This window comes from Pinus tabuliformis, chromosome 5_2 (assembly GCF_031772625.1).
Source record: "Pinus tabuliformis cultivar Carrire ecotype Pingquan chromosome 5_2, CPIR1, whole genome shotgun sequence".
NCBI classification, from domain to species: Eukaryota; Viridiplantae; Streptophyta; class Pinopsida; order Pinales; family Pinaceae; genus Pinus; species Pinus tabuliformis.
This window is the reverse complement of record NC_142306.1, coordinates 634,390,058-634,404,484: the sequence shown is the minus strand read 5'-3', so window position 1 is coordinate 634,404,484 and position 14,427 is coordinate 634,390,058. Positions and strand designations below refer to the sequence as shown.

The 14,427-nt window shown below is 32.2% G+C and overlaps 1 pseudogene; it reads left to right on the top strand.

Annotated features, from left to right (window-relative positions):
- The window catches only part of LOC149160642 (putative leucine-rich repeat receptor-like protein kinase IMK3), a 54,702-nt pseudogene that overhangs the window by 22,745 nt on the left and 17,530 nt on the right, over positions 1-14,427 (top strand).

Below are 14,427 nucleotides of genomic sequence, written 5' to 3'. Positions count from 1 at the left end.
TTTGCATGACTTCCTGCCAGGATTTCGGTGATACTGACTATTTATGAAGACGAGCTCTCCATTCTTCGTCCATCTTCCAGCTTGGAGGTATAAGGATTGTAGTTGAATGTTTCTTGTACTTTTATCCCTTTTTATGCCACTTAATGAAAGAAGGCCTCCCCACTATTGAGCAGGGCCCAGAGACGTAGTCCAAATTAGACAAACTCCATAGTCAAATCTTTGTGTCATGGTTTCTTTCTTATCATGTTATTCCCACATTGTTTTATGTGATTTTAAGTTCCATGGTTTATAATCTTTGTTTCATGTAATTATGATGTATCTATAAGTAAAAGATCTTGGGTCACACACATAAACAAATTCCATTGCACCATTTGACAACAATATCAAGAAATATTCTCCCCAACCAAAGAACTCAAGCACATTATCATTCCTTGGATTGAATCGCCATGAAGGTAAATTAATTGGCTTTGTTGTCGTTGACCATTATGTAGCATAACTCTAATGGTATTTATAAGTTCCAAGGCTTCTCACTTTCATGTGCTTTTATTCATATTTTATTTCTCCATTTTTATAATGCTAGTGTTTTCTTTAACTAAAATTCATGGCAATATTTTGTTTCCATGAGATGTCACATAGTTATTTGTATTTCATATAATCTCAACAAGTTTATCAAAGGATTTGAAGGAAATTTTTTCCTACAAAACCTTGAAGCTTTAAATGCTCCACTATCTGCCAAACTCTAATAACTCATTAAATCCTGTGAAAACCCTTTTCCATGACTTCCCTAGCTCTTTTGTCTTACAAGAACATTAAAGGTTTCCTTATAATTTAATTCGCTACTTCCATATATTACCAACAAGTTCATTTGAAAAACTAGGGTTTCACTAAATATGCATGTTGCCTTTCTGCCCATTCAAACAACCTAGGTCATTACTACAACAAACACTCCAACCAGATGTTATACCATGGCTAGATGGATGATATATTTTAAGTCTTTTCACCGTAGTGATTAACATATTATTTTTATTTTATTGCCTCGAAAAGTGCAAATTCATTTATTGAATCGTCCCCGACCATTTAATAAGTTGATTCCCTTTAATCAACCGTCATCTCAAAACTATGTCGATACCAACCCATGCATCACTATGTCAATGCCAATCCATGCATCAATGTTGACTCACATGTGAAATGGTTTTCACTACTAGTTCTATTGTTTTTTATACTTTGTTGTGGTATTTCTATTAAATACTTTTGTATTTGGGTCAATTTGTGGATCAGTGGGATGTTAGGGTGCCTCGTACAAAAATGATCTAGGTTCATTCCCTACTTGACAAATGGTTGTATTAAAACATAGAAAGTGGAGGAACACGTGTTTTGGGGCTCTGCTGACAACATGTTCATAACTGAAATTCAACAATTAGGTTATGTTTTTTTAAATCTGATAAATCTAGAGATTGAATTTAATAGTTGGGTTTTATTATTTCAAATATGAAAAATCAGCAATTCGTTTCCTTTTTTCTCTACACTTTTCAATCAACATAAATTCAAGAAATAATTTCTCTTATATCTCTCGTATGAAATTAATTGACATTTGAGTTGTATTATATTTATAGATGGATGCTAATCAACGACTCAATTTAGCCAAAATTTGTGTTTTCTCTAATTTCTTGCAATCAATAAATACAAAAGAACGAGGAAGGGTTGTGGCTTCTTAACTAAAATATTGTCTAAAAGATCTTCTCATTTGAATTTGTACTAGTTCTTCAATAAAAATTATATAGAAACATTTACTAGCCAATTCTTCCTCCCTGGAATAAGTTAATAGGGTGAATTCATCCTTCATTCTTTGGTGCGCTCCTTTGTTTTATGCTATAATATTATTATACATTGATGAATTATTAATATAATTGATGATGAAGTAGTGTATTTGTGAAGCAATGGATTAAAGGGAAAGCTATGAAGTAGGAGACAAGATGTGCAGAACATGTGGCATCAGGGAAATGGAAGTGGCAACATGCTCGAATATGGGTAGGGATATAATTAAATACTTTAGATATGAAAAAATAATTAAAGACGAAATATGTATTCACGAACATTGGATATGCTAAAAAGAAAAGAAGAAATATTCCTAAAACTTGAGATTATCCGAAGTATGCAATTTAAAATAACATTGGGACATGCGAGATTTCTAATAAGACTCCAAATTTTAATGTGCCAATAAAAATCAACCTAATAAATTATCTATAAATTATATAAATAAAATATCTTGGTTACCTAAAAAAAACATTTTTCCTTAAACAAATTATTAATATGGCATATGCGTTCACGAAGTTTGGACATGCAGAAAAGAAAAGAAGAAATATTCCTAAAACTTGAGATTATCCGAAATATGCAATTTAAAATAACAATAAGACTCCAAATTTTAATGAACCAATAGAAAACAACATAATATTAATATTTAAAAATCATATAATAAAAATATATTAGTTATCTATATTAAAGTTAGGAAAAAAAAACATTTTTACTTAAACAACTTATTAATATTTAAGTATAAAAATTGTATGCCTTATTAATACAATTAAAAAATTTTAAACATATTTATTTTGACTCTTAAACATATCAATTTTCACTTTTGATTCAAGATCATCAAAATAGGAAAGATATAAGGGCCACAATCTCCCCCTAATGATGCTCATGAGAAGTGAAATGAGCAACTAAAATGTGGAAATATTTAGAGAAAGGCCCTTGACATGTTTATTAATAATAGAATATTCCTAATCTAACCAACATGACTAACCTTTGAAACTCCATTCGATAATTTAATTTCTCTTTATTAATATGGTCAAAATAAATGTTAAAAATAATAACACTAATTTTAATTTCATTCATTTTGAAAAGAAACATTGAAAATAATATAAAATATAAATATGATCCAAAAAAATTAAAAATATGAACACTGCTTTTAATTGTATTTTACATTTTTATTTAGTAAAGGGGGCCATATATGGTTTTTCCCTCCTATTTGATCATTAATTTTTTATTTTTGATATATTATTTCTTTCAATAATTATTACAATATATATTATAATATATAGTTTTGGAATCAATTTTCCCCTTATCACAAATTCTTGATATATTGAGAGAGTCATTTCTCATGTCATATATTTTGGAAAATTATTTAAAGCATGATCGAAATTATATCACATAAAATAATTGCTCATTTTAGTGTCTTCTTGAAAGTCTCTATCCAAACAAACCTAATCACTTGTAGAGTTGAGGCTTCTGTGATCCATATCAAGTGATGCATAGTGTCCCTGTGACCCTTAAGCACCTAAACACCATTTGTATGTCCCTCAGATCAATGAAGGATCCTATCGACCCTAAAGATATGAAAGGTGTGTATATGATCCCTTGTTCCTGTGGGACCCCCTATATTGGGGAGACTGGTCGCTCCATTAATCAAAGGATTAGTGAGCATGCAGCAGACCTTAAGCATAGGCGAACTAAGTCTTCCGCTTTAGCTGAGCATGCTGAGAAAACTAATCATCATGTTTGTATTGAGGAGGCTAGTGTTATTGCTAAGGTTTCGCACTTCCATCATCGGAAATTTAGGGAAGCGCTTGAGATTGAAAAGAGGCCGAGCAATCTCAATAGAGAAGATGGTTGGAAAATCAGTAGGTGTTGGGTCCCAACACTCTCTTCCTAGTCATTTTTTCTGCCCCCTTCCTCCTTTTTTTTTTAGTATATTCCATCTACTTTCTTAATTAATTTATTATTATTATAACCATCTACTTTCTTAACTAATTTATTATTTATTTATTTATTTTCTATTTTTATTTTTATTTTATTTTTTAAGATTTTTAAGTTAACTTAACTTTAGTTTCTCGTTTTTATTTATTCTTATCTATTTATTTATTTATTTATTTTTATTTTTATTTTTATTTTTTTAAGTTGACTTATATTATTCTCGTTATTTTTATTTTTATTATTATTTATTTATTTATTTTATTTTATTTTTTTTAACCATCTCTTTCTTATTCATTTATTTACTTTTTTAATTTAATTTTATTTATTTATTTTTCTAACTAACTTGTATATACATATAATTTATTCATATAGGAGAGGTCCTTTATAACTAATTTCCTTTTAAATACTAATTAACCTATAATTTTTAATTATTTATTAATACCTTTTAACTAACTATTATCACTAATTTAAATTATTTATATATTTATATATTTTTATTTATTAAGGGATTGGTCACCTATATAACTTATTTCCCTTATATTATTAAAAAAGTTTTGATCCTGGTCCAATAGTCAAAATTAGTTGTTGGTCAAGTTAGCTGTTGGAGGCTCTGCTCAGTCTATTTAACATGCTAAGATGGATCTGTTTCTTCAACTTGTCCTGACGATGAACCACACTGGTTGGTTCAAAACCCGTCGACAAATGATATTTCATGTGATCTTGGCCAAAAAATCTTTTATAAACCTAATCACTATAATAAATTTTAAAATAATTATATTATTGATTAATTAATATTTTATAATATTCAATTAATAAAAAATATTATTATGAAATATTTATTCATAATTATTATTAATTAAGTTTTTATAATTAAAATTAACTTGAATATTATGAAAAAAACATTTCATTAGCCATAATAAAATTATAATCTCTATTCTTTAAAATATAATTTATAAATTAATAATTTTGATTTATTTAAATTTACAAAATAACAATCTAAAATCACTATGTTTTATATATGTATTAAAAAAATATGAAAATTTAATGAATATTTGATATCATTATATTTTTTTTATTTTTTATTATCACATTTATTTCACTGCATCTTTTTTTAGTAGATTTAAATGTTATTAGTGTGAGTTTTTTTTGTTGATTTAAATGTTATTAGTGTGAGCGAGTTCCCTTTATATTGAGTTTGTGTCTTTATAACTTATATTGAGTTTGTGTCTTTATAACTTGTATGACTTGTTTAATCAAATGCACACCTTTACTTTAAGTGAAAGATTTGGGGGTGGGATTTAATCCACTTATATGTCCACAAGCCATCAATATAATTTCTATAGGTACAATTATGACTTTGACCAGTAATTCAAGGTTTTTCCATGGCTTTCCCCAAGTCTTCTAGGGTAAGTGTCCCGCACGAGAATTAAACCTTGTCCAATGATTGTCTAACTCATGTGGTTTGGAAAATTTCTTATGATACTCGTCACCCAAGTTTTTGTTCTTGTAGAGGGGCATATTGGCTTAATCTAATAAAGTTAGAAGAATAGACACCCCATGTGGGATGCCTCAACTCTTACCAAGTTGCAAATTTCTTACTAGGTGTCACCTTGCGAGTTGTTGGAACTACTCTAGGGGTTATAGTGGTAGTCAAAATTGAAGTGATTAGTTACTGATTTCTCTCTATAAAAACTAAAATACAATAATACTCTAGGATCACTTGTTTTCTTGTTGATGATTCACACTCTACACTCTGAAATGAGGACCATATTCCCACTTTGCATAATATGTCTATATATTCATGAATAAGAATCCAAAATTAATCTTAAAATTTTAACATTATGCAAATCATAATGTTGGAAAGAAAAATATTCATAAATTATGAAAGAGAAAACTAAGATCACAACTATCTAGAAATTTTTAAATTTGACAACTATTAGATAAAACAAATAAAACTTGAATGAGAAATCTCACATTAACAATTTTCATTGTTCTATCTTCACATAAAGATAACAAATAGATTGAGATATTTATTATTCCAAAGTTAACCTTTCTTCTATTACTTTATTGTTCAAACATTGTTGGATATATTTATGATTCCAAGATCAACCTCTCTTCTATTGATTTATTGTTGAGACATTCTTAAGGAAAGATGAGGTAAGAATTGGATTATTCAATTAGAAAATGGAGCCCAAATCTTTATACTAGTAGTGGCAACAAAGAAATTAATGTGTTAAATATTCTTATTGTCTCTTCAAATAAGAGACTATAGATTATTTTAAGGGAAAACACATGACGAAAGGAATAAATGAGGGATTAGGTTCTTAATAAAATGTTATTTATATTTCTCTTTATATTTCTTAATGTTTTTCATTTTAGTGAGGGGAAACAATGTTGAAAAATGTAAGTTGAAAAAATTAGAAATAATATTTTTATAAAATGTTGAGATGAGAAAATGCATATTTAATTTATAGGGTTGAAGCTATACACAAATTAATTATGAATGTGCATATTTTTGAGCAAATATTATTATTTAAAACAATTATTAGTTTTTTTAGGTTTTTTTAATTAAAGTTGTTATCTAATTTATTGTTTATAGTTTATGGAGGGGTATTCAAAAAGTTTTCCATTTACAGAATTATGGTTGATTAAATTATAGTATTTAAAAGGAAACAAAATCAGTTATAATAATTTAATTTAAGGGTCAAGAAGCTTTGTGTGTTTTACAAATGAGTATGACAAGTGGCACATCTAATTTTAATTTATTATTTAAAATAAATTTAAAAAATAACAAATTAGATGAGATGCATATTAATAACGAGCATTTTCATATATATATATATATATATATATATATATATGAAATGGTCTTTTTCCCTAGTATCTAGCAAAATTGAGATTTTTTTGTTGTTTAATATACATTTTTGAATGAATAAATAAAATTAGCACTCTCAAAAACCCTTGCACTTAGATTTTCTGGATTAAACAACTTAAAAGGGATCCCATTATGAGTATCCCCAATTCAACCTAGCTATATAATAATAATAATGACAATAATAATAATAATAATAATTTTTTTTTAAGGTTATGACAAGTCTGACATCAAGGGATCCCATTATGAGTAGATTTCCTTTTCATCCAATAGATAGGTAGGTCCAACTCAGGTTAATTACAAAAAAAATAAAAAAAATAATGGAACAAGGGATCACGATCCCATAATGGGTAGATTTACCTTTCGTCCAATACACAAGTAAGTCCAACTCAAGTAGGTTTTTAGCTAGGGGCTTGTCAAGAAGCAATGTGTCGCATAAAAAATACGTTAAAACAATTTTCTTTCTTTCTTATATAAAAAAATAAAAACAACAATAATAATTTGTTTAAGTTTTTGACCAAGTCCCACAATATATTGGTGTGATTCCCTTATTTATGGGACAAGGGATCTCCCATTAACTAAACAACAATAATAATTTGTTAAACAAAGTCTTTCGATAAAAATCACATGAGAAAATTTTTTGACCGACACGTTTAGAACCAACAAATGTGATTTATCACAAAAACTTATGACCAAGTTCCACAATATATTGGTGTCGTGTCTTAAATTCCCTTATTTATGAGACAACTACGGATTCTACGGATTTTACTAGATTTTTAAGAAGATGTCACTCACTGGAAAGTGTTTGCTCAGTAATATTGTAACCCATCCAGATTGGAAATTAAGCGCACTAACATAATTGTGGGAAATTCCATTACACGCCGGAGTAAAAAGGAAGTGCACTGGCTCCCACTCTACCCCAACCTTGCAAGCCACAAGTCTACCAATTCTTATGGGATCAAAATAGAAAGCAATTACAGAGATATAAATAATCGACGCCTTGTAAGTTTAGATTTTAGATTCTAACTCAACTCAGATATTTTAAAGTTAAAAAGGAGATTGCTGCTCAATTTCTTTTCAATCTTTCTCGCAGATTTGTGTTTAACAGCTACCATATTTGTGCTTAACCGCTACTATCGACATTTGGTGATTTCAATTGCATGTCATAGCAGCTTTGTGAGAAAGCGCACTGCAGATTTCTATAATTGGTATTCTTTCAAAGAAAGATCGTTTCAGAGATCAACCGCCTCTACGCTGCAGATTTCTATAATTGGTATTCTTTCAAAGAAAGATCGTTTCAGAGATCAACCGCCTCTACGCTCCAAGGTATGTAGAGCAAAATTTTCTTTCTTTTCTATAAACTCACGCATGGCTAGACGAAAATACGCTGTCCTCTATGGTGACACATAACCCCCATATTTGCGTGTCGGCCTTTTGATTCAAGCACTTTCATCCAAATGGATTTTCAGATTATTTAGGCATGCTACGGTTGCTTTTATTCTTTTCTCTCGTCCACTGTGGGCCTCAATCACTCATTTTACACAGTAATACTCATTTCCAAATGCGCCATAGCGCTATCGCCAAATTCTGTAAACATCGTTCAGTCTCGGGCCCTTGTGATAATATGTACATAATGCCTACTCTGTCCCTTTGTCCACAGCTCATGTGTAGCGCTTCGGAACCAATAGCTTAGCTTTCTCCTCCTTATCGTTGGGTTCCTTTAGGTTAAAATCATTTAGCCCCAAACCATGCCCTCATTTCTCTTCTGCAAGATTCAATTGGTCAGGATCGAGATGAGTTCGGGTTTCCCTCGAAAAATGCTGGCAAAGGATCCACTGTGAAATCGGCTCTTTCGCAGTGGATGTTACGCTATTCGGGCCTTTCGAACTTATAATTAAAACAATGAAGGCCGATAGAACGTTGAACACTTAAACCGACCAGCTACAACCCCTGGTTCAGGTTTGAATAGTAAGTTCAGGTTTTGAATAACTTATAACTGTCTGGCTCCAGAGTCCAGGGGGTCCAGGGTTTTGGCTAGAATATTCTTACTAAGTTTTCTTTTTTATTTAAGTTTAAATTTCTGGATGATTTCGTTGATCAAATGAGCTGGTGTTCAGCCCCAATATGATTTCTCCATTGTGGTTCCTGCTCCGTCTCACTGGCACGAACCCCTTTTCAGGCTTGTCAAACTATAACACATATAGATTTGGTTTCCCAGGTCTCTCTCAAAACTATGTATTTTTGAGCTATGTTTGTACCTCTGACTCCTGAAAGCTGCTACAGGCACATTTTTTCTCAAAACCATACCTCTGAGAGCTGCTCCAAAACATTTTCTTCCATTAGAACAAATCATCTTTTCTTTAAAAGTGTAATACTGCTGCAGTTCCTAAACATTCAGGATCGACTTTCATAACCACAATCCAATGGTTACTTAGAGAGATTTGGTTTCCCAGGTCTGGGGTCTAATCTCTCTCAAGACTATGTATTTTGAGAGCTGCTCCAAGTATATTTTCTTATGAAAACTATGTACCTCTATGTTTATACCTCTTACTCCTGAGAGCTGCTCCAGGCACATTTTCTTCTCAAAACTATATACCTCTGAGAGCTACTCCAAACATATTTTCTTCCATTTAAAAAAATAATCTTCTCTAAATAAGGTGTAACATTCCTGCATGATCCTAAACGTTCAGGTTCGACTTGCATCACCACAATTGAGTGCAGAGATGGACCCTTCTGTCAGCGTTCAACACGTATTCAGCCACAGAAAACTTCAATTCTATTTTGGTAGCCTCGGATATCCTCCTACCGAGACCTAATCCCCAAAACTCTCTATCTCTCTCACCTCTATATGCATTTTAAAATATTTTACTAGAAAATTGCAACTTAAAAATAAAACGGTAAACTATAACTATATGCATTTTAAAATATTTTACTAGAAAATTGCAACTTAAAAATAAAACGGTAAACTATAACTATGCGAAACATCATAGAATTACATATTGGTAATGTTATCAAGTGCAGTAAAATAGACAATTTCTTATATGTAAAAAATTATTAAAAATCTAGAATAATTAGAAACTAAACAAAAATAGTTTTATATTAAAATATACCAAACTCAAAACCTAAAGAACGGCATCCCGGTAAAACAGAACAATGCGTTCCATTTGGTTCGGAATTCTGCATTACCTTCCGAATTAAGTTATAATTCCTGCATTACTTATAGACCATTTAAATTATGTTATAATTTCGAGATCATTTACGTACAGATTTCAAATGATTTCTAATTTCTTACTGCATGCCTTACTGACAGAGCTGATGCCTGCATGCAGGTTCAAAGGACGATGCCTCCAACATTTTATGATTGGATTTCTAATCTTCCACCAACGTCGGCTTGGGAGGAATCTCAGTCAGACGTGGACATTTCTTCTCTAGATTTCGCCGATTCCCCCTACCTGACACTCACAAGTTCGCTTCCCCACAACAAGAAAATCAAAATTGATAAATTTGTTATGAAAAGAGTTGATGAATCAGGGCTGCTCCACTTGCAAGTGGAGATGTCATTCTACGCAAACATTGATTCTCCCTTTGGACTAATCTACAGTCTGGGAAGTATGCCTCTCGCAAATTGGGACCATTGCAACATCAAGCCCCTCCACTTCTTAGCGATTATGATAGAATATATATTTTCAGATACATATAGGATTTCCAGGGTTTCTATACTTGAACTCCTCACCCATTCAGTCGTTCTTCAGATTCAACGTCTTTTCAGCTCTGCGTTTCTAGCCGCATGCACCATCGCCCACAGGAAAGGAAATTTGGTCGGAATGTTACAGTTTCCCGAAGAAGAGCTGGACAGAGCCATTATGGGAAGCAAACTCGATTTTCTGACAGCCATGGGCAACGATGGCGTAGATGAGCTCATGCTCATGGTGGCATCCACTTTCACACAAGACTATTATCATGGCAACCGTGACGATGAGGCACATGCAGTCATGAAACCATTTTCATTCTCAAAGAGCTTAAAATCTGATCCTGGGTCTTGGATGATAAGAACCTACACTCCCCTTCTTCTCATGGATTTTATGGGATGTAACAAGGAGTCCTGCGACCAGAAAAAGGACAAGTTGCTTCACTATGCCTTAACCCTAAATCATCTGCAGGCCGTTATTCAGCTCCGATACACCGTTGAAATATTTCCAGATTGGATAGATGTGGAGATTCACATCCATAATGTGGAGTGCGACATTACTCCATTTTCATTTCATCAGTACCCAGAGAGAGAGAAAGAACTGAAAGAGTTAGGGTTAAAAAGCGAACGCCATTTTCCGTCACAGATCTTGCTATCAATTTCTCCCTTACCTGACCAATCCAATATCCTAAATTTTTCGCGGACTAAATCGTGCCAAGATCCCGGAACCATTAGATATCAGTCTGAGCAATCCATGGGAATCCGGAACTGCAGCTGGAAATTTTACCAGTCAGAGGAAAAAGCAAATAGTACTGGAAAGCTTGGATGGGCTCTCCACGATAACGGTACAGGAAAGAAGATTGTGTCCATGACAGAGCCAAATATGGACAGCATAAATTTGAACAGGTTCAAGCAAAGCCATGCATGGTTCAGACATGAGAATTGCTCCTCTTTGACAAAGAAAGTGGGTGTAGCGTTCACAGATGATTGTGGGCATTCCTTCACTACAACTCCCCCCACTACAACTCCCCTTACTTCACCCAATGTGGATGCATTAGTGTCCCTGGCTACAACTCCCCTTGCTTCATCCACTGCTACAAAACACCCCTTGTCTCATCGACTTTCGTTGCACCAGCCTACCCTACTACAACTCCCCTTGTCTCATGACTTTGGTTGCACCAACCCACCCTACTACAACTCCCTTTGTTTCATCCACTATGGCTACACTAGAAAACCCTACTACAACTCCCTTTGTTCCATCCACTTTTGTTCAACCAACATCCCCCACTACAACTCACATTATTCCATCCAATGTTGTTGCACGAATCTCCAATACCATGACTCCCCTTGTTTCATCCACTATGGTTGCACTAGCCCCCGTGCAACAACTTCCCTTGTCTCATCCACTACGGTTGCACCAACCTCCCCTACTACAACTCCCCTTGCTTCACTCAGTGCGGTTGCAATAGTGTCCCCTACTACAACTCCCCTTGCTTCATCCACTACTACAACAACTCACCTTGTCTCATCGAATTTGGTTGCACCAAGCCACCCTACTACAACTCCCCTTGTTTCGTCCACTATGGCTACACTAGAAATCCCTACTACAACTCCACTTTTTCCATCCACTTTGGTTGAACCAACCTTCCCCACTACAACTCACATTATTTCATCCCTTTTGGCTGCACTTGTTGACCCTGCACTTTATGACAATATACCTAATGAGCCTACACCAGTTGTTGCCTCAGAGCAACTTATCAAGTCGAGTGCACAGTCTACTAGTCAATCTCCATCATCACCTAAGTTAACCAAGGTGAGATAATGTGTTGATGAAATATTTATCTATCATGAATGGAATTTATTTTAGTATTTTTTATTAAATTTCATGCTTTGATTATTGTAATTGTTGTAGGAAAACGTTGAAAAGAGGTTAAGGAAGCGAGAGGGCGCAAGAACCTCACAACATCTAGCTTCATCTATAGTAAGTTTTCTTGGCTTGAATTATAAAATATCATTTTGTAAGCGTGTTAATTTATTGTGGAAAAATATTATATGAATGTTCTTTCTTTTTTTTAATCTCTCAAGTGATAGGTATCTCCATTATGTAGCAATATTTAAATATTTATTAGGAGTGGGAGGAGGATAATTTTCTTGGCACCTAGTAGCTATGAGGGAGGAATCAATCAATGAGTGACCTATTATGTATCTTAGCCATGATGTTCCATTTTTTCCCATGAGGTGTAATTTTATATCCAAGGTACCGAATGCCATCCTTCCATGTTTGGGATATATGTGTTTTGATTGTTTGGTGGAGCAATGATTTCGATCAACAAGCAATAAAATATGTTTTTTTTTGTTGAATACACATGTATATTTTATGGTTTCTACTCATGTCTATAAGGAGGTCATTTGGCTTAAAAACATCATTAGAAGTGGGGCTAGGTCATAGAGTTGTTATGTGGTTTAATGTGCCAGTAAAAGTGCATTTCTTCTTTTAAGAATTTGAATTTCCGTGCAAAGAAAAAATCATATGGCTATCCAATACCATTTCATGAGGTCCATGGTATAGGATAGAAATGTGATATTAGATAAAGTTGGCACTTTATAGAATTTTTCATATGCATTGATGAAATCAATGTATATGCATCAATGTATATGCATTGATGAAATCAATGTGTACATGTAAATTCAAATGTTGATGTGAATCCAGACGTTGTCCCCCTAGAAATTATCTCATAGTTTCATCCATTCTCCCTTATCCTCATGCAAGGTATATAAAAAATGGGATAAGGTTATGACATGTGTCACACACCTTGTACTTTTGTAGAAGATAAATTAATGATTACTAAGTTGTAGCATGTAAAAAATGTTGGTTAGTAATAGGGAATAATTGTTTAAAGATGGGGAATAAATGTAGATTGTTAGCAAGAAATGAATATTAACTAGCATTAGTTGGCCAAATAAATGGCACTAGCTTTCATCATGTTGAATTAGAAAACCATAAATGGCTTATGGTTTTGTAATTCTTATTTATTGAGTGCTAGGGTTTGAGGAAAACAAAATGTGTGAGTTGATTATTATGTGAAAAAAAAAATCTTCATAATCCTTATGTTGTTGCTAAAAAATGTTGGTGAGAGAAAAGTAACATATATCACATTATAACCATTTAGTGGTTAAATAATGAATTGGGCATGCTTTAAAGTGTGCATTTTTTTCTTCTTTCAAAGATATTTCTCTATGAAAACATTGTATAATCTTTCTCTATTTATTTCATTTGTTTTTTACATTTCATTTGCAACTATTAATTTAAATTTCCACCACATTCTTCTCTCAATAATTAGTGTAAAAGATATATTCCTCATGCTTCCTTTGAATGGAAGTATATTACTTTAAACTATATTGGTTCATTGCACAGGCATACTCAAGTTAATATCACTTGACTTCCATTTGTGTAGATTCATTCCAAAATTCAAACTTTTTCATGGTAGTTGCCATATACATCGATATTATATTGGTGAGCCAAATAGGTTGACTAAATTTCCCATGGTAGTGGCAATATACATTGATCTTATAATTGGTGAACCAAATACAAGGTTGATTTTCAATTGGTAGAGTGTCTTTTTTTAATTTTCAGTGGAATTATATCTAATCAAATAAATATATTGGTGAGCCAAATAGGTTGACTAAATTTCCCATGGTAGTGGCAATATACATTGATCTTATAATTGGTGGGTAGAGTGTCTTTTTTGAATTTTCAGTGGAATTATATCTAATCAAATAAATATATTGGTGAGCCAAATAGGTTGACTAAATTTCCCATGGTAGTGGCAATATACATTGATCTTATAATTGGTGAACCAAATACAAGGTTGATTTTCAATTGGTAGTGTCTTTTTTGAATTTTCAGTGGAATTATATCTAATCAAATAAATAAAAGAAATTATTGATGATTCATAACCTGAAATGGAAATTTTAGTTTTTTTTTTTTAAATGAATTAATAAATGGAAAACTAAGTTTCTTTTAAATAGTTTACAGTTTCTTTGGTAAAGTTAAATTTTGGTTTGATTTACTTATTTTCGAATGAGTAAGTAAATTCAATTTTTTGAATATATATATATA